The 21,340-nt window shown below is 51.0% G+C and overlaps 1 protein-coding gene and 1 long non-coding RNA gene across 5 annotated transcripts in view; one reads left to right on the forward strand and one right to left on the reverse strand.

The window, feature by feature from the left end:
* Positions 1 to 21,340, forward strand: part of MAN1C1 (mannosidase alpha class 1C member 1) — a 129,615-nt gene that overhangs the window by 75,141 nt on the left and 33,134 nt on the right. The window lies entirely within an intron of this gene.
* On the reverse strand, positions 320 to 13,301 carry LOC148755486 (uncharacterized). 3 transcript variants are annotated; one of them, XR_016018574.1, is made up of 5 exons: positions 12,360 to 13,301; positions 11,452 to 11,596; positions 7,631 to 7,714; positions 7,323 to 7,353; positions 6,854 to 7,150 (listed from the first exon to the last, which is right to left on the reverse strand). It is a non-coding gene; the product is annotated as an uncharacterized LOC148755486 (long non-coding RNA). The 3 variants fall into 3 exon arrangements; XR_016018575.1 differs by lacking the exons at positions 6,854 to 7,150; positions 7,323 to 7,353 and adding an exon at positions 320 to 475 and having other exon boundaries at positions 12,360 to 13,297; XR_016018573.1 differs by lacking the exon at positions 7,323 to 7,353 and having other exon boundaries at positions 12,360 to 13,295.

Here is a 21,340-nt window from a genome sequence, read left to right on the forward strand (position 1 = left end):
CATCCCCATTGCTGAGGGTCTAGACAGTCCCAGCCCAGGAAGGGCATGGACTAGGAGTGAGGGAGGAGAGGCGGTACCTCAGATGGTGATTTGGGGACCTGTTAATCAGAAGGATGGGTGGATGCTGGCCTTTGAAACCTCAGCTTTCTGCTATGTCAGCCCTTCATACTTGCCTTCAGTAAGATCCGGCAATAAGCCTGCTGGAGCTAGGTGCAAGGGTTACGGTGGTGAGCAGGAGGGTCCAGGCCCTACCCTCGGAGCGCAGGTCTTGTGTGTATTAGTCAGCTTGAGCTGCCATAACAACATACCATAGACTGGGTGGCTTAACCAACAGAAATTTATTTCTCACAGTTCTGGAGGCTGAGAAATCCAAGAACAAAGTGCCAGCAAGGTGGGTTTCATCGGAGGCTTCATCTCTTGGCTTGTAGGCGGCCACCCTCTCTCTGTGTGCTGACATCTCACATGACTTCTTTGTCTATGGATGGGTGAAGGAGAGAAAGGGAGGGGGAGGGGCAGAGAGAGAAACGAATGAACTTCTTTCTAGTGTATGTCTCTTCTTATAAAGGCACTAATCCCATCAGAGGGTCCCACCCTCATGACCTCATTTAACCTTAATTATTAGGTTGGTGCAAAAGTAATTGTGGTTTAAAAGGTTAAAAATAATTGCAAAAAACTCAATTGCTTTTGCATCAACCTAATACTTCACCAAGGCCCCATCTCCAAATATCACCTCACTGAAGGCTAGGGTTTCGACATACGAATTTTGGGGAGACACAAACATTCAGTCCATAACATCATTCTGGAGCTTGAGCGATGCCATGGGCTTCCAGCCAACTCAGTATTTTTCCTGACACCTGCCGGGTGTCAAGCCCTGGAAACAGAAAGCTGAGGAACACCAGGGCCCCGCCCTCAAGCAGTATATGATGGTGGTGCCCAGGAGTCCATGTCACTGGGGACATTTTCACTTCACCTCTCTTTGCCTTTGTTCATTTTATTACTTAGGATTGGATTCTACTGGAACAGAAAACCCAAAATAGCAATAGCTTAAACAAACAAACAAAAAGAGACATTTATTTTTCTTTCACAAGTCCAGGTAGTCTAGGACTGGTATGCTGACTCCACTCTCATCAGGGACTCAGGTTCCACCATTCATCCTTAATTCTAGTCATCATGCCCACATTCCAACTGGCAGGAAGGGAGAAATAGGAAGAGAAGGAATGTCCCTCCCCTTTAAACATACACTCCGGAAGTTGTACACGTCACTTCCACTTACATCTCATTGATTGGAACTTATGCACATGCCTACACCTAGCTGCAAGGGAGGCTGGGAGATGTAGTCTTTATTCTCATAGCCATGTGTTCAGCAGAAATTGTGGCTTCTGTTTCTATAGAAATCAAGGAAGAGTGGATATTAGGGGGCACCTAGCAGATGCAGCCACACTTACACTGTTTGTTCTGCTTGACAGGTCCCTGCCCTATCTTCTGTATGTCTCTCCAATTCATTCGTGGACCTGTTCAGTCTGGGAACCCATACCCTTCAGTTCTGGGAAATTTTCTTGAATTATATGTTTATTTTCTTCCCTCTATTTTCTCCATTTCTAAAATTCCCACAGTTTGAATGTTAGACCTCCTGAGCTGGTCTTCTAATTTTCTTATCATTTCTCTTGTTTTTTTCCCTCTCCCTCTCCTTTCCTCCCCCTCTCTTTGGTTCTACTCTGGGAAGTTTCCTCAAATTTATCTTCTAATTCTCCTCTTGAGTTTTTCATTTCTGCTGTCAGACTGTGTGTTCATTTCCAAGGGGTCCGTTCTATTTTGTGAATGTTATTTTTGAGCATCCCGTTCTTATCTCATCAATGCAACATTTTCTTTTGTCTCTCTGAGGATATTTTTGTGGTTTCCTTCTTCCTGCAGAGACTCTGAGTCCTCTAAATTTACATTTCCTGTTCCTGTTTCTTTCTTCCTCTCATGTTAGTTTTTCCTCAAATGTTTGGGGATTCTTGGCTGTGTACTCATGTTAAATGTGGGCAAAAAAGAAGATAGCTGGAGCTTCAGTGTGGTGAGTGGGCTCTGTTGGCTGAGGCCTCACTGTGGGGCAATCAGGCAGGGGAGCTCCATATAGGATTTTGCTCTCTAGGGCTGGTCAGATTCTACATAGAAGACATTTCTATTCTCCTACCTAGAAAGTGGACTCCTGGCTGCAGCTTGCTGAGAGCCACGTGGGCATGAGGGCTGGGGCAAAGTGGGGCAGTCCAGAAACCTTCACCCAGCCCCCATGCTCTCAGAATGGTGCCCTCAGCCTCTGCCAGCCATCCCACAGCCCAGAGGACCTCTGTCTTACTCCCTCCCAAGACTTAACCTCAAGTTTTCTGCTAGGATAAGGGGAGCATTTTCTTGCGTGGGTAGAGGTAGGGAGGAGATCTAGGGGTCTTCCTGCCGTTTACGCTGACTTGCAACAAACCCTCCTGTTATCCCACTTCCAGAGATGCCTTGTGTTGCCGCCAATCCCAGGGTCTCTGGGGTTTTCTGGTATAGACCCGAGTGCTTATTTGCTTTCAGTCTCGTGGCTCAGATTCTTTCTTGGCTTTGCTAAGGCCTTACTACGCGTCTTTCTCCTTTCCAGCTGCCAAGACTTTGTTGCTGTTGTCTTCTCCCCTGTTTGCTTTGTCTCTGTGGGTTGATGCCTTTAAAAAGAAAAAACTCATACTGTTGTTTTAGTGGAGTTTCTGGGGGGAAATAGCGGCTAATGCATTCATCCAACCCACCCTCTTTCATCACAATCTCTTCCTCTTCTAATTGCTTGGTTTCCTGAGCCTCAGCACCAGCATCAGCATCATCTGTAAAATAGGGCAAATGATCCCTGTCCTGACAACTACCCAGAAGCCTTTGTGAGGACCAGATGAGTTTTTATGTAAAAACTTACTGTTCAAACACCAGGATTCTAAGTGATGCTTGGCTAAGGGTAGAAGGTACCTTCTGGAGCCTGGGGCTGGAGAATGGGCCCACCTGAGCTGAGCGATACTGTATCAGTTGTCTGTTGCCACAGTGATGCTGCATCACGAACACCCACAAACGTCACTGACATGCACCAGGCGTTTATTTAACATGGGAGTCTACAGGACTGGGGAGTCTACTAGCTCCAGGCTGGTCGGCTAAGTGACTGCTGGTCTTGAATGGGCTCACCCTCGTGCCTGGGGGTGGCTGCCTGTGAGCTGATCTGGGACCCTTGTCTGAGACAACTGGGCAACACAGCTCTGCTCTCCGTCTCTCATTTTCAGCAGCCTAGCCCAGGGGTGTTCTGGTGGAAACATGTGAGTGAATTTTCATGCATCTGCTTACAGCACCTTGGCTAAAGTTCACCACATGGCTGAGCCCAGAGGAAGAGGACAGGACAGGTCACCTGCTCAGAGTGGCAGAGGGCATGGACACAGGGTAGGGGGGAGGCCCTGGGGACATTGATGCAACGCCTCTACCACGGGGGCCCAGGCATGGCTCTGGAACGCAGCACCCCCCCCGTCGAGTTTTCCTCTACTAAACCTAGAATACTTTGCCTAAACTGGGAACCTGGGGTCCTGCCACCCTGATTTGTCTTCAGTTGGAAGAGGCGTTCCTTTACTTACTACACAGAAGACATGCTGTTCATCTCCGAAACAATCACAAATGATGTCTCCAGGAGAGAGATGCACGCCCCAGGCGTGGGCTGGGGCTGCGGATCACTGGCAGCCGATTTAATCTGCTTAATTATTTGATTCAATCAGAAATTGGCTTAATTACTTTTTTGCTTCTCACCTCTTTTGAATCCATTCGGAAAACTAATCATGTCTTTAACACCAGCCCAGAGAGAAGCGGTTTCAATCGGGAAATGTAATTAGCCTAGGCAAATGAATGTGGGCACTGCCCTTTGTCAAAGCACCATGAAAACGCACTCTGGTCAATACCAATGTGATGTGAAAACAAAGACGGTTTGCTCCTCTCCTGAGTGGAGAAGGAAGGCCCAGCAGGAAGGGGGCAATTGGACATCTTGGGATCTTAGCAGGGGGCTCATTCGTTCATTCCTGAGGCAATTCTGGGCTGTTCTGGGCTGATCTGGAGAGAGATGCACAGGTGAATGGGCCATGTCCCTCATCCCCAGAGTTCACCTCCTAGAAGGCAGGATCCGTGTGTAATTGTGAGATGCAGAGTGCTGGGAATACAAAGGAGAAAGCTGCTGACTCTACCCCTGGAGCTGCACAGAGCAGGTAATGTCAAGCTGGGCCTGGAAGGAGGAGCTGGAGCTTCCCAGGCAGAGAAGAGCAGAATTGCACTCTGGGTAGAGGGCACAGCATGTGCAAGGTCATGGTAGGGTGCTAGCCCAGGAGCTGTCCCAGAGGCAGGCTAGAGCAAGGCCACCAGGCCTCCGGGGACAGATGTCAGTGTGTCCTTGGGCCAGGTTCCTCTCTCTCTTTCCTGGTCCTCCCTCTCTACCCCACTCTGCCTTTTACAAGGAGTTCTACAAGCCTTCTCCTAATGTGTTTAGTGGAAGTTTAAGATCTATGACTTTTGAGGAAGACTGAACAATCTGAAGGGTGGGGGATGGGTTCAAGGCAATTAAGAACAACAGCTGTGCACTCTAGAGCTGAAGACTCAGAGGGCCGGAGCAGAGAGGGCATTCTGGGCAGAAGGTTCAGCCTGGGCCGAGGCTGGGCGGTGTGGTATGTTGAACTGAGTGTGACTGTAACATGAAATGAAAGATGGGTAATGAGCTGCCCAGGTGGGCAGGGGCTAGATCACAAAGTGCCTTTTAGAGGGTAATTGGAGACCAGTTCCTTGGCCTTGGCGTCTGTGACAGGGGAGCTGCAGACGTGGGGGCCTCTCTAACACTGCTTGGGCTATAGTTGCGGCTTCCGCCCCTCTCCCGCAGGTGTTCACTTTTTCAGAAGCTGTACCTCCCCAGAGGAATGGTCACTGGTTTGCTTTGATCTCTGCTTGAGACTAAGCCTGTCTGGAATGTGTAGGGTAGAGAGGTTACCTGGCCAGGTGGCTCCTGTACCTGGGGAGAGGGAGGGAGGACCCCCTGCCACCAGGGGATGAGCCACCACACCTATGCCCACTTCGTTCCCATTCACCTTAACACGTTGCATACGGAGGGGTTTAAATCCCTCGTGAAGATTCTTGTGATCCGTACGCAACGTGTTAACCCTCAGCCATCTTTACAAAGAAAAATTCAGCCAAAAGAGACCATGAGCTAGCAGAAATTGCCAGGCCCCTTCTCACTCTGAGACACACACCACTGTCTACCATACCCCACCCCATCTGACCCGTGCACACTCAAGTTTTTAATGGAGAGCTGACCAGCATGTGTGATTTTATATCTTTCTTTTTTGCTTGATAGGATCTTGTAGCCTCTTTCCCTGCCTTCCCCAGGTGGGACTCTTCTTCCTGGTGAGGCAACTGATGTAGGAAGACAGCACCAAGGCTGGAGGCAGTAAGGCTGTGATTCCTCCTCATTTGCTGTGTGACCTTGGACAAGTTGCTTATGTGACCTCTCTGAGCCTCAGTTTTGTTATCTGGAAATGGAGCTACTATAGCCTGCTGTGCTATAGAGTTGTTATGAGGATAAAGAATAAAATTCTCAGTTTAGTGCTTCACATGTAGGATGTACTAAACAAGTGACCGTGATTGTTGTGGGACCTGGTGGACCCAGCTCAGATCACTGCCTAGTGGACCAGCTGGGTGACCTTGGGCACCAGTCATTTAATCTCTGAGCCTCCATGTCCTCCTCAGTGAAACAGGGGTGATGGCTGCACTCAGGGTTCATTACTGTGTGTGAAAAGGCTGTGGAAATGGATGCTTTTAGTCAGTGTTGCTTCACAGAGCCTAGTCCAGGGTGTCGATGGTTTTTATTCTGTCAGGTGATCGGAGAGCTCCTCAAAGCCCCCAGCTAGAGCCAGTGAGTGGGGCAGTGGGCAAAGGTGAGAGAGCGCAGGAGGTAGAGAGGCCAGGGTCTGCACCCACCTGCCTGAGAACGGGGCAGCAGGGCCCCGTGCACAGGAGGAGGTGGCCCTGTCCCTGGCTCCAGGCTGTGGGAGGAGAAATGCCCTCAGCTAAAGCACACGTTATGTTGCCCATGGCGAGATCCAGCTCAGCATATCCCGTATTGCGCAGGCCTTTCTCCTCTCTTCCTGCGGGGCCTCAGCCTCAGTCCTGGGCTGGGAGTGCCATCCTGAGCCCCAGTTTCCTGTGACTGGCTGGCAGAACTCTCAACCACACAAGCTTCTCAAATCGCCAAAGGCAGCGAGCATATGCCCTGAGCACAGAGCCTGGCAGGAGGGCACAAGAGCAAGAGAATGTGGGGCTATGCAGAAGCATGACAGGGTTTTGATAACAGTGTCTACCTGACATGTCTGGAAAATCAGGCGTGCATCTTCCTGGCAGGGCATGCAATTTCCTGTTAATGAGTTGTGAGAGGCTGGAACAAGTGATCAGGGAGGCTGGGCTGACTGCTTCCCAGGAGAGCCACCAGGAGATGGAAGCCAGGCCCCAGCCTCCTCCCCCAGGGGGCTCAGCTATGTGGAAAGCATCTCTGCCCAGGGGAGGAACTAAAACCTGGAGTGAAGGTCTCTAGTCTGGGTCAGGACTGGCTAGTGGATCTTGACCCCTTGCTTCTCCAAGCCCTGGGCCATGCTCCCCCTGCCTCATCAGGGGCTGCGCAAAGTCCCCTCTCCTTCAGGCAGAAACCAATAGCACCAGCAATGAATGGCATCTCTAGTACTTCCCTACTTGCAAAGCATCACTCACATTTGTCGTCGTTTTGGGCCTTTACAGCAATCTGCATTAGAGAAGCGGGGACTCAGAGACGTGAAAGAACGTGCCCAAGTCATTCCTTTCAGTGGGTGTATTTAAGGTAATGCTACCTGCTGTAACAGATGATCCCAGAGATTTTAGTGGGTTGAGACAACAGATATTTTTCTTGCTCATGTGAAGTCAAATTGATGGAAGGGGGAGGAAGTCTGCTCCTTATGGTCACTCAGGGACCCAGGGTCACAGAGTCTCCATCATCTTCAGATCGTGACTCCTGAGGTTGCTTCAACCTTGGAGGATCCCACGGCTGGTCCTAGTGGACCAGGCCTCAAAGTGCTGTGTGTAATTTGCACCCACATTCCACTGGCCAGACCTAAATGCAAAAGGGGGTGAAATGCAATTCCTGACTGGGCAGCAGTTTCCCCATAATGGCTCTGCCCTAAGGAGGGGGAGTGTGGTTTTTGCTGGCCATAGTAGAGGGTGTTTTCCTCACACAAAGGCTGGGGACCCTGGATCAGAATTCGGTAGGGGCGGTGGTCACTTACAAGTCAATAAGCGTCCAACACGGCTTGAGACCTGGAAAACGACACTGGATGTTCCTGACCCTTTGAGGAGCCTGGATCACACAGTGTTCCCAGCTTTCTCTACAGCCTCCCCATGACCCCTCACGTAGCTTCTAATCCTCACGGCCCCGCTGACACACCACGACTCCCCATTGCCCTCTTAGTGAAGTCCAAACTCCTTAGCCTGCCGTTCACAGAACTTCACGGGAGGACTCCAACTCAGCTTGCAGCACCCCCTCCCTCATCCCCCTTCCCACATACCGTGTGCTCCTCCCTGACCAGTGTCTCACCTCAGGGACTTTGCACGTGCTGTGCCCTCTGTCTAGAACGTCCTTCCTCCAACTCTCCCCACGGCAGACTCTTCCTCGTCCTTCCTGATGCAAATCAAAGGTCAGAGTTAGCTACTTAGCCAGCGTTGACTGAGAGCTCGCTGTGTACCAGGCACTGCACGAAACGCTTTGTAAGAATTAACTCATTCTTACCCTCCCAAGCCTGTGAGTTGGGCATCCCATTTTATAGGTGAGTTTCTGAGAGATACAGGAACTTATGAAGTCACACAGCTAATGAGCAACAAAGACAGACTCCAAACTCAGGTCTGAACGCTCACAGCTGAGACTTAACCACTGGGTAAACTTCCGCCTTTTATCAGCACCTGTCACAATACATCATAACTATTAATTTACTATGAATTCGTTTGCTATGAATTTGCTGTCTTTCTGAGAAAGCAGCTGCAGACTCCTCGAGGGCAGAAGTCACAGCTGAGCCATCTGGAATCTTCCTTAGCACTGTCCCCACCACCACCTCACCAAGGCCTAGGTGGCGATTTTCTCTCACATAAATCCCTCGCCCTCCTGAGAACCAGAAATTCCTCAAGATTATTGTCTGTCATAATCCCCTCCCTGCTTGCCTGTCAGTTTTTGAAAGTTAATCTGAAACCATTTGAAAATGATCTGAGACGTAGCCTGGCCTTCTCTGTGCGTGATTAAGTACAATGGCTTTTTAATGATTTGAGCGGTGCCTTCCACGGATTGACAAAAATGGATTACCATAAATTTCTGAACGCTGCACCGCCAAAATCAGATTTTTTTTTTTCATTTTCTGTCATCTTGACAAACCTTTGCTGAGATGACAAATACTTGGGACTTTAATTGTTCAGTGGTGTGAGGAGGGCGACTCCTGAGTTCCGAGAACTGCTCTCACTGGGAAAACCTTGAAAAAGCTCCTGGGATTTGATCTTCAGGAAATCGAACTGTGTGTTTTCTCTGAAGCAGAGGGAGCTGTCTCGTGGGCTGTGGCACGTTTGCCGCATTTGTGAATTGCTGCAGCCCTGAGATCTCAAACAGGCAGTTCTCACCCAGGAAGCATGCTCAGGGCTGTCCCACCAGGGGTGAGGAGTGGGTGAGCATGGGCAAGTGGGGTGGGAGCCCTCCCCCTACTCAGCCCACACTCGGACCCTTCCACTTCCTGCTCCCTCTTTCTGCCAGACTCTGTGCCTCATCCAAGCCACCGACTCCTTCAAGGGAGGTATTGTCAGTCCAGTTTGACAGATGCAGACTCACAGCTCAGAGAGGTTAAGTAACTTTGTTGTGGCCGCACAGCTGGTAATATCAAAGCCAACGCTCAAACATTTTGACCAGAACCACTCTCACTGCTGCCTCTAAAACAATCGAATTAAACTGAATAAAAGGTGGCTCACAAGCACAGCCTGCAGCTTATTGACATTTAAAGGGCAAAAAACAAAACCTTCTCTGTGCACCTCTAGTGCCAGTCTGTCTAGTGAAACGCATTATCTGACGTTACCCCCATTTCACAGGTGAGGATGTTGAGTCACATGGGTAAAATAGCTAACCAGAGGTCACACAGCTAGGAATAGCCAAGGTAAGATTTCATTCTGTGCCTACCTGACTACAAAGTAACTTCCTGCCGCATCCTCTGTAGGAAATAAAAATCTGTCCCAGGACACCCACCCTCAGTTAGGCTGTCAGTGCAGGGAAGTCTGGCAACAGGAAGCCTGAGTCACTTTTCTGTGTTAATGTGTGCAAGTATCCTTTCAGTTAAGGGGAGGGTGGGGTGGCTTCTCTTAGATTCTGGAAGGTGCCTACGGACCAAAGAAAGGGAAGGTCTCTGGTCTGTAGAGGACAGGTCGGTCCCCTCCTCTTCACTAGATGCTGGCAGTGAGTCATGTGGGTCCATCATGGGCCTGATGGAGAGAGGGCCACCTGGTCTGGCCTCTGGTCGTGCTAGTTCTGGCTCCTTCTCAGTTCTCTCACCAGGTTAATTCAGTATTTGCAGCAAATTACATTTACTCAGAACGTACTAAGTGCTGAGCATCAGACGAGGCTCTTTGATGGTTTCAGAGATGAAGATGGCAGGATCTCTGCCTTCCAAGGCTCCTGTCTGTTGGAGAGACAGACCAACACAGACCTTCCTGGGACTCAGCGTGGCCCAGGTGATCAGCAGTGTGACCTAGAATAGTGCTAGAAGAAAGTATCACCCCTAGAGGGGATCTGGGAAGGCTTCATGGAGGAAGTGTCAGCAGGTTGTTCTGTGTGTATCATGGGCAGGGTTCCTGCAGGGAGAGGCACCCAGCTCTTCTCACACAGGCAGTGCCTGCCACTGAGGGGCATGGCTCCAGCCCACAGCGGAGAGGTCCTAGGGGCCCCTGAGGAGAATAAATCCCTCGCCCTCCTGAGAACCAGAAATCCCCAGATGGCCTGGGGAACCTGTGTCTGTGGGCACCTCCCTGGGACCTCTTGGACCCTCTGAACCTGGCCAAGTTCCCAGAGATTGCACAGGAGCAGGATGGCATAACAATGAAAGGCAGAGCCTCCGAGGCCGATGGCCTGAGTAGAATCCTGGCTTCCCCAATTCATCAACCCTGGGCAATTTACGTGACCTCTCTAAACCTCAGTTTCCCATCTGAGGGAAAAACAGGGACACAAACTGTGCCCTTATAGGGTTGTTCGGATGCTTATAGGGTTGTTCTGCCACCACACACGCTGACAGCTGTTGCCGTCACTCAGCTGAGGTCTGCCATAGCACAGCTGCTGCGTGCAGCGTTTTACATGTCCTCTGTGATCTCTAACCCTGAGGATCGTTCTGCAAGGGGGAGGTATTGTTGCTCCTATTGTTCAGATACAGAAACTGAGGCAGCTAGCAAGTGTGGCCCCAGGGCTTGGCTCTTTGTGCTATTATTTCCTGCAGTTCAGCCATTCCAGTGACTGGAAAGACCCTTCCCTGGGGCTCAGCTTTATACCAGGTTCTCCTAGCACTGGCTCTGTCATCTCTTTATGTTTTGGGGGGTGAATAGGGCCTCTTTGATTTCCTTTCTTTTCCCCTTTCCAGTAATCATCATTCATCTTGTTATTAGAGCCTCACGTCAGTGCCTCTTGGCTCTGCCTCACAAGCTGTGTTTGCCACAATGCATGCGTGGTTCTGTGTGGCCACAATGTATGTCAAAGATGGCACTGTGACCCTGTGTTTGTGGGTCTGGGCCACCCTGGTGCCATCAGAGGACAGCTGGAGGCTCCCCTGAGGGGTTTGAGGTGAAGCCACGGGCTGATGTTGCCCTGTGCTCTGGGTTAATTCTTCTTGTTTCTGGGCAGGTAAAGGGCTGCCCCCCAGCTGGAGATGTCCTCCAGCTGTCTTCAAGGGGTCTCAAAGCACAGCTACAAGTGCTCCCTGCCTCCCTCCTTCCCTTCATAAGTGATTAGTGGGCACTTAGCAACCCAGATCAATAGCTCCTTGAATGACCGCACATGGGGTCCCCTCTGAGCCACTCTTCACACAGCAGCCAGAGGGTCATTTTAAAACACCATCCCTCTAGCCCCAAGGCCCAGTGTGGCCTGGCCTCGTGTCCTCACTTCCCACTCTGTCCCCACCGGTGATCTCTCTGCTCCACAATCATGTCTGGACTTCCCCCACTTCAGGCTGTTCTGTCTACTGTGCGGTTCACCTGACATGCCCCTACCCGGTACTTTCCTTCTGTCCTCACTTCAAATACCGTCCCCTTTCTGGCCACGGCTACTGCTCTGTTTTCCTTCATCACATGACTTTGTAACTAGATGTCATCTGTGTGACACCTGGTTGGTGTCTTTCTCCCCCACCAGACCTGTGGCTCGTTGAGGGTGGGGCCCAGTGTCGTTTCCCCCGCTGTCTTCCAGCCCCTCACGCATCCTGAACACGCAGCATACGTTGTGGGGTAAATGAATAAACGTTGAGCAAGCGACTTCATTCCTGGAAGCCTCAGTCTTCATCTGTAAAAGAGGGACATTAACAGAGTTGTCACGAGGTTTACAAAAACAAGATGTGTGTGAAACGTGTAGCGTAGCGTCTGGCACAGAGCAGCGCTCCAGCCCTGATAACCGCGATTCTTTTTATTCACCTGTGAGGGGGAAGGGGCTGGTGGCTGGCATTCCACAAGCAAACCTTTGTGGGGTTTCTGCCCTGGGCCAGGATCTCTGCTCCCTAGCACCTCACATCACATAGGGATGCCTCCGGTGAGGGCCGCTGGCTCCCAACGAGGCCACCTCATCGAATATGAGGCAGTGGGAGGAGGGCATCCAGCCCTTCATACAGCAGATCCCGGTGACACTGGGACTCTGCAGGGCCTGTGACAGCTTAGAGTAACCAGGCTCAGACTCAGGCCTGGAGACGCTCACGCCTGGGGATGGACCTGAGAAAAGGACTCAGTAACCCAGATTATTATAATGAAAGCAGAAAAGCACTTCTTTTAATAAAAGAGGTCAGAGGAAGAAGACCTCCGGTCCAGGTCAGGGAATCAGGGATGTCTTCAAGGAAAAAGCAGCATTTTCTCTAGGACTTAAAAAAGACGTGTGGATTGGGACATGTGTGGGGACATTTTAGGTTAGAGAAGGTCATTTGAAGCAGAGGGAACAGCTTGAGTAAAGGGCCCGAAGGCTAGAAAGAGTGGGCCACATAGAATCAGTAGACTAGCTAGGGTATGGCAAATATGAAAAAGACTTAGAAATAGGGCTGGAAAGGCATTATATCAGTCACCTGTTTCCAAAGTAATGCTATGTAACAAATGACTCCACAATGAGTGGAGGCAGCAGCAAGCATTTTCTTGTTCGTGTGGCTGCAGAGAAGCTGGAGTTTGGTTTATCTAGGCTCTGCTCAGCTGGGTCCAGGTCAGTTGCACCTATCTCTCATTCTTCTTGGATAAGTGGCCATTTGAGACTTGTTCTTCTCATGGTGAAATGCAGGAGCACAGGAGGGCAAGTCCAACCATGCAAGCATATGTCAAACCTGTTCAAGTCATGTCCACTAATCCATTGGAAAGTCTCACAGCCAAGGCTAAAGTCAAGGGCAGAGTTTAATTCCCCACCCACCATGAGGCCAAAGCAAGTTACATGGACAAGACCCAGGTTGATAGGACAGGGATGTTTACCTCTCCCAGGGAGGTGGAGGGAGAGTGTTGAGCAATCATCTGATTTACAGGTAAAAGCCAGAGTACGGAGGGACTCTGCCCTCAGGAGCGGCTGAGAGCAGCAGTTGGGTTTTAATGTCTCTTAGGGTGAGCAACTAAGGACTCCAGCTTTGGCCCTTCTCCCCGCTGAGACAAGAAATGTGTTTAAAATGCCACAATTGCCTGCCCAGCTCGGTCCTGCCTTCCTGAGGGCTCATGTCTCCTGCCTGCCTGGCACAGAAAGCTGTGTCATCCTTCCTACTGGGCCCAGGACATACAAGAGATCCTAGTTTTGCCAGCCTGGTATGGCTTCCTCTGCTGGGACCGAGCCTTCTGATAACAGCCCCATGCATTGAGCACCTACTGTATGCTGGACATATCAAATTCTCTTGTATTAAGTGCCTGCTGAATGCTCTTTGTATACGTTTGTCTGAACTGGCCACACCATTCTAAAAGGGAGACCTCATTGTCCCATTTTTCTGAGTCCCAGAGGGGTCAAGTCAGTTTCCCAAGATCACTCAGCTAGGAAGGGACAGAGCTGGGATTAGACACCAGCCTACATGGCCACATGGTCTGGGTGGTGATATCTGGTTACAGCGCTGCCCTGAGCTGCTGAGCCTCCGTGTGACTTTGGAGACATCACTGCAGCATCCTGGGCTCCAATTTCTCCACGTGCCTTTTCTTCTCTCAGAGATGTTCCAAGATAAAAGCCCTTCAGAGCTGGATCCACAGCACTGTCAGGGAGTTTTAAATACAAGTTTCCAGGTCAGAGGGCACCCTCTCCTCTTATTTAAAAACAAAGAAAACATTAACATTGTAGAAACACACCCTGTTTTCCAACGGAGCCCTGTCCAGCAGACCACTTCAATGAACCATGACCGGCCATGCGGCGCAGTGAACCTCATGCAGCTGTCAGTCACGGCAAGCATTCTCCAGCTAGTCATGGCAGCAAAGCATGGCCTGTGCTTGGGAAGGGTAGAGGAAGCCGTTAGCTCCGCCCCGGCCCTGGTATCTGCAGCTGCCCACCTTGTCCCTCCAACAGTGTATTCCTTGGATAGCTGGCCACTGCTGTGTGTCATGTTTTCTCTGAGACCAAGAGGCCTTGTAAATTGTTTGGCGATCCCTAGGAAAGTGCTCTGAGCCGTTCATTCATTCAATGGTCATTTGTTCCCACCTTCTCTGTGCCTGGCCTGGGGATGGATGCCAGGGCCGCTGGGAAGCGTTAGATCCAGCCACCACCCCCACCCCCCACCGTGACTCATAGGCACGTAAGCACAGATGTGTGATGTAAATGTGGGCAGTGCTGTGACAGAGGCACCTGCAGCAGAGCAGGGCGGGCTTGCAAAAGACGGGATGGTCAATTCTGCTTGGCGGCTCAGGGGCGCCTTGAGAGAAGACAACGCTCAGCCAAGACCAGAATGATGAGTAGGTGTTTCTCAAGCCAGCTCGGAAAAGGAAGGCATCCAGGCATCGGGAACTGCGGCGTCAGCAGACACCCCAGGGCTTCTGCGGAGCTGCTCGTGGTCTGGTGTGGGTAGAGCATCACATGGAGAAAGAAGTGAGACCTAAGAGGTTGCCAAGGCCTGGACCACAGGCCCCCTGCCCGCTGTGCCCGGGACTTTGAACTTGGAGCACAGCGGGCATTGACAGCTTTTTAAAAGGGCAATGACATGGTCAAATCTGATCATCTTTTATTAATCAACCTCTAGTAAGAACATTCTGTTGGGCTCCAGGAATAGTTCCTAAAAAAAATACTTTTAGTCCTTTCAGAGGCTCTAAGAAATCTTTGCCTGGAAACGCTTAGCCTCTGAACACAACTTTATGTGACCCAGGAAATAGCCATCGTAGGAAAATATTCCTACTGGAAGAAAAACAAAGCAAAACAACAACAATAGCCAGACCTGATAGAAACGAAAATGTCCTGATCCCTACCAGATTTCATGCGGCCAGAAGACCTCGCCATACAAGATGATGTGGTTTTCAACAATGTCGTTTGGGGTATGGGGATATCACTTTAATTAATCTTCCTAGAAACCCACGTGGCAGAACATTCCAGTTGCTCCTGCTGCATAACAAATTACTCTGAATCGTAGTGGCTCAGAACAATTATTTTGTTACGTTCACAGATCCAGCAGGTCAGGATTCAGAAAGGGCACCATGGGGACAGCTTATCTCTCTACCACCATGTATGGGCCCTTGTCTGGGAAGGCTTGAAGGCTGAGGGTGACTTGACAGCTGGGACCATCTGGAAGCTTTTTCGCTCACGTATCTGGAATTGATGCCGGCCGTTGGTTGGAGCTCAGATGGGCTGTCAGTCAGAAAACATCACATTCCTTCTACATGTGTTCTCTCCTTGTGGGCTTCTTCACAGGATGCCGACTGGTTCCCAGGGCCAGCATTCTAACAGGCAGGAAGTAGAAACTACCAGTTTCTTAAGCTCTGGGCCTGGAAAGTAGCACATGGCCCTTCTGCCTTGTCCTGTTGTTCCCGGTCGTCACAAAGGTCTACCCAGATTCAAGGAGCTCCTCTTGTGCAGTGGGATGTATGTGGCAGCGTCTTTGGGAAATACATCCTGCCGCACGGCCACACTGGTTTCTGTGGAAGCTGAGAAAAACATTTGTGTTGTTTCTTTACAGATGAAGAAATCTCTGTGGATTATCCCATCAAATTAAATGCAACCATTAGTGTATGGCTCTGGGGATATTGCAGTAATAGGCTATGCCTTGGGTGGTTTTTTTTCTTCTAAATGTTCTTCCTGGAGCTTATGTTGCCCAGCCTGACCCATTTCTCTTTGCTAATATAACGTCAGATAAAAACCTCACTGTCATTGATATGGCAGAGTCAGGAGGGGCGATACAAGCCGCCGTCCAGCAGAGCACGGTGGTTCCTGGCCGGGCAGCCCCCCGGACGAGGTCACAAGAGCTGGGGTCTGGTCCTTGTAATGACTGACACACATACAACAAAGAGCTTCACGCACAGCAATGGTGCAGAGCAGATGGTGAAGCTGCCCTGGACATGGTCACTGCAGATGCCCACACAGTGGGCTCAGTTTGTTCAACGAACATGATTACCTTTGATGCCTCTGGGAGCCATCTTGAGAGATGGGAGCCACAGCCACCTCGAAGCCTCCTCCAGGGAGAGGGGACCCTTCATTCCCAAATACCTATCGGGCACCTGTGATGGGCTGAAAAGTGTTCTAGGCAGCGGAGGACAGCAGTGAAGAAAACAGAGCTCACCCCAGGAGCTCACGCTCCGTCAGGGGAGGACAGTAAACAGGAAGCAGACCCATGTGTAACGTCCCCGGGATGAAGGTGCTGAGGAAAAATCAAGATGGTAAGGAAGGGCGATGGGATTATTTCAGCAGAACAATCACAGGTCTAGGCCTAAGCAGAGAGCAGGCTTGGAGGGCTCTAGGAGCAGCAAGTGACAGGAGTGGAGGGTGAGAGGCTGGGCAGGGGGAGAGAAGCCAGAGCCAGGTCACCAGCCTCGAGTCCGAGTCCGACGGGACCATGGGAGGGTTTCGAGCAGAGGAGTGGCATGACACAACTTGCATTTTTAAAGGTGGTAGCATCAGGAGGTGAGAAGTGGGCAGAGTCTGGAAATCTGGAGCCACCAGATTTGCAGCAGGACCAGATGTGGGAGCCAGTCAAGAGTTTGGGGCCACAGCTCTTGGGAGGAGGGGGTGGGTAGTAAGCGAGGTGGAAAGACTGTGGGAGGAACAGTTTTGGAAGGAGCAGGATTTGCCTTCAGACAAGTTGAACATGAGCTGCCTCTGGAGCTCCATTTGGAAATGTGAGTGGGGAGTTGTTGGATAAGTGAATCTGGGTTTAGGATTAGGTCCTGGCTAGAAATTTAAATCTGGGAGTCATCAGCATGTGGAAGGTATTTAAACTCTGAGGCCACATTGAATCACTAAGAGAATGAAGGACAGAAAAGGTCCAAAGATGGAGCCCTGGGCACCCCAGTCTTTAGAGGTTCGGAGATGAGAAAGAACTAGCAAAGGAGTCTGGGAAGAAGCAATCACAGGGCAAGAGGAAAAGCAGCATCCTGAAGGCCAAGAGCCAGCAGACAGCAAGCCTGATGCCAGGGAGAGTAAGTGCAGGCAACAGGGCCGACGAGCCTGGCATCCCGCCCTCCTGTGTTCCCACTTCACTCACAGCTGTTTCTTGAGCACAGAGATGACTGATGCAGACTGGAGCCCCTGCTGTTATGGAGGGACAGGGAAAGTAAATGGGTGATTCCTTTATGGGGTGATAAGAATGACGGAGCACTTATGCTAGAGATGGGGTAGATAGAGTGGGGGCCTCCAGTGTGGGCCCGGAGGGTCAGGGAGCAGTTCTTGTGGAGGAGAATCAGGGGAGGGTGAGACTTCATGCGGACCATGAGGTGGGTGGAAGTCGCAATGACGAGGAGGCACTTGGGGTGGGCTCTAGATTTCCACAGGAGAAGGTGAGACGGGAAGGCAAGTCTTAGCTATTTGTAGAACTGTCACAGAAGTCAGGGCATGTGAAGAGGCCACAGGGAATGGTGAGTGGCCCATTTGGGTTGGGAGCTCTGGCCTTTGGAGCTATTTGGAGACAAGGCAGGGAAGGGGTGCGAGAGGCAGTGGGAAACTCTGGCTTCAAGAAGTTCACAGTCTAGTTAGAGGGTGAGACAAAGCCCCATGGTGCAGGGCGGGAGTGGTGGGTGCCTGAATGGGAGGCCCAAGAAAGTGCTGTGGGAGCTCTCGGGGCAGGAGGTTTGCTGGGTAGAATCAGGGATGGCTGCCGGTGGAAGGTGGACTTGGAAGTATGTGTGGGCTTGCAGTATGCCCAGATGCACGAAGGAGCCAAAGGAGGCCACACATGCAAAGGGATGGAGGCAGGAGCTTGCAACGCATTTCCAGGAAGCAGAGCTTGATGGGAGATGAGATTAGCCAGGATCCTTTGGAGTCAGACCCAAAAGGTTTCAAATCCTCTTCCCGCCCATTGCACTGGTACTGCAAAGCGATTGCAGGTTCCTGAGCTGCGGAGGGACACAGTGGGATCTGGTTTTAGGAAGACAGGTCAGGCAACAATTTACAGGGTCAATTGGAGGGAAAGGGAAGAAGAGTCTTTTGGAGGCAGGTACATACCGGGTCAGGTATGTTGTTGGCCTCAGCAGCAGACCCATGGGACGCTTTTCTTTTAATTAGGCCACGGGTTTTGCAGACTGCAGTCTCATGCCCACAGTGCCTGCGAGGCAGGGGAGAGGCCAGTCGTGCAGGAGCACCACGGGCCTCTGTGACCCCAGAAGACTGCCCAGGGCCAGACTGGGGAGGGGGCAAGGAGGTCCACACTTCTGTTTATTAGGTAAATGTCACATGTACCCAACGCCGTGGGTATTTTCTATTCACTGCCGCCTTTAACCCTTCCGGCAGCCTTATGAGGTCGGTCCTACTGTCATCCCATTTTACAGATGAGGAACATGAGGCTCCGAGAGGTACAGGGACTTGACGTGGCACATACCTTGTACGCGATGGAGCCAGGTTTGAACCTGCGTCTCCCTGGCTAGGCCATGTTTCAAAGTGAGCTAAGGGACCCCAGAAATAACCAGTGAACTGATTTGTCAAGTATTTGCTCTGTGCCAGGCACGTGCAGATGTCTGTATCAGATGTATTTAGGCCAGGCTTGTATATGGTGCATCTGTCCAGACTCAGGAACCGGCGGTGGCTCCCCAATACCCTGGCCCAGTGGTCTTAACCTTTACAGATGAGAACTGTGACGCTTTGAGCAGATATGTTGCTGGCCCAGCCTGGTATTTGAACCCAGAGCTGTATACTTGTAACAACACCCTCACTGCCCTGGCAGGAAGGGGAAGGGGAGGGGGTCCTTTGTGAACAGCAAAGGGTTCAGAGCTGGAGTTGAAGGGGAGGGCCGACGTGGCCCAGCCCCACACCCAGGCCCAGTCCAAGCCAGCTGGCTGACTTTTGTGCCCTGTTGGCTCTTTGCATATAAATCATGTGCCTGCTTACTGAATGGGCATATGCCTTTTCCCCTCGGGGAGCTGCCCAGGTCGACTACAGGTGCAGATAGAGTTGAATTCAGGATAGGGCCTCCTCTCAGGCCCAGCCTGGCCTCTGGGTAACCTCTGGCCTGGAATGAAAGGCTTTCCAATAAGTGCCTTGCTGGCCTGCAGCCAAGCTGTGTGGTAGGTGGGTGTGAGGGGGAGAGAGCCACCGAGACAGGAGTCAGGAACCTGAGAGCATGGGCAGAGCTTTGCCAACCAATCTCTTAGTGAGCTGCCTTCTCAGCCGGTGCCTCTGGAGCATGCGGGAAGGAGAGCTGGTCACAAGGAGCCCTGGCTGCCCTCCCTGGCCCAGCTGAGGCCCTGGGGCCTCAGGCTCAGGCTCAGCCCAGGGGGAAGAGGGCCCATGGGGTGAAAACATCAGGCAGCCCAGGGCAGGAATCAGGAATCAGATACTCTGGGCTGCCTCTCCCTTGGCTTTGAAGACACAGCACGGACTCCCCATCAAGCCTTCCCTGCTCCGAGTGGCCTCCTGCCCCAGCGGGGGTGGGGAGGGCTCCACAATCAGATCTGAAATTGTGTTCACGGGGAATTGAGAGGCCACCCTTGTCGTGGAAAATACATTACACTTGCCCAGGGCTGGGGCTCCATTCCTCCCTTGGTCTAAATGCAATCTTTGGCCATCCCAAATCCACTCTGGGGCCCTCATCTATGAAATGAAGGGACGGGGCAGCCGGATCTCGAAAATTCCTCCAGACCCTTAAAAAATAAGGTTTGAGGGCCCATGGTATAACAGCAGGGGACCCGAGCTTCGGAGCCAGCGCTCTGTGGCCTGGACGTGTCTTGGTTCTGTCCATGTGTGACACCTCAAAGTCCCATGCCTGCCCCTCAGGAGGGTGCAAAGTTCCCGTGAACCATGTCCAGTCTTTGACACCTACAGGGGAAGCAGCTGGGATAAATCAGGAAAGGATCGACTGGATTAGGCTTGGGGTATGTTTTCCTACCAATCGTTCAGTGTAGGAGGGGTTGACATTCTGGAAATTCATTTCAATTCAAATACCGAAGCCATCCCAGAATGGTGACTCTGGATTGGGAAGCCCCTCGCTTCTCCAGCCCTCCCCTCCTTCCGCTCTTCCTTGAAAACCGTCCTGCCTTATCCTTCTCCCTGATCTCCCTCCCATCCTTTTCCGGGCCATACCCTTTAGCAGACCTTGCCCTGCCTGGAGAGGTGGTTAAGTGTTTGAGGCTCAGAAGGATTCTCTGTCTGCAAAGTCAACGCAAGTGAACAGTTAGGGAAACACTAATTAAGGAGATTAAACGCTAACTCTGAATGCAGGCGTACCCGCAGAGCCGTGCTTGAGATTCAAGTGGGGCTCAGGGCTGTCAGCGAGCTCTGGAGTTCCACTGGGAAAAGCAGAGCCTTTGGTTCTCAGTACTTTGTCCCCTGCAAGGAGGACACTGAGGGAACAGTTACTCCTCTTAAGCTATCCTCTGGTCCCTAAGGGAAATTGTTGCTGCCTCCAATGACTGTAGTTGTAAGGAGTTGATGGGAGGCAGCAGCCACCTCTTCCAGGAAGCCCTCCAGAAGACACCAGGCACATCTTTTCCCATCCTTCATTCACTCCTCTACATTCCAGGCTTTGGTTGTGCCACATGGGGAGATGTTTCTCATCATTCTCCTGCCCAGTTTGTGACGTGGAATACTGTCGTTTTTGCACAGTTTGCTCAGCCTTTACCTCCAGGACAAGAGTCGAAGGTCTAGTGACAGGACTTAGGTCTCATAGCTCATGCTTGTGTACTCACTGGCCTAGAGTAAGAGTGGCCATGAAAATCGTTGGTCTGTGCATTTGTTTGGTTTCTTCGCCCAATCTTTCTTGCATTTAAAAAAAACAAACACAAAAAAACAGAAACAAATTTCTGATTATATTATAGAAACAACCCATGAGTGAAGAAATCAGAAAGCATCTGTAATCCCAGCACTCAGAGCTAACCACTGATTCAAACCCTGCAAGACTTAGCTCTGTGCATACGCATCCACATTTGGAATAAAGAAATTATACGCATTTTCCTTTGTTTCTTTCCTTGCAGTCTACTTTTTTTTTAACGTAACAGATTTCATGGATGTCTCTTCAATAAATGCAGGTCTGTCTCACCTGTGTGGATGGTGCATAATGTCCTATTTTATATTTGAGCCACAATTTATATAACTCACCCCCTACTGTTGAACCTGGAGCTTTCCCCCCAACTTTTCCCCATTATGTCTGCCACTGCAATAAATACCTTCCTAAATAAATATGTATAAACACCTTTTTCTTAGAAAGAAATAAGGAATGGAATCAAAGAGTCAGAGGCCTGGCTCGCTTGCTGAGATTGTGTAGGCCAAATGTCAGTTCATCCCTCCCCAGCACCACAGAAAAGAGGGGCGTCGACTGGCACTGATGGGGAACTTGCAGGCAGACACGAGTGGCCCAAGGTCTGGGAAGTGGCTCAGCCCATGAACTTGGCCTCCCCTGCCTGCCGCCTGCTCTTTACTGCCCTGAGAGGGAAGCAGCCCCCAGGGGGACACTGGGTCCTGGACTCACCTTTG

This window comes from Rhinolophus sinicus, chromosome 14 (genome assembly GCF_057876585.1).
Source record: "Rhinolophus sinicus isolate RSI-liver-muscle chromosome 14, RSI-T2T, whole genome shotgun sequence".
NCBI classification, from domain to species: Eukaryota; Metazoa; Chordata; class Mammalia; order Chiroptera; family Rhinolophidae; genus Rhinolophus; species Rhinolophus sinicus.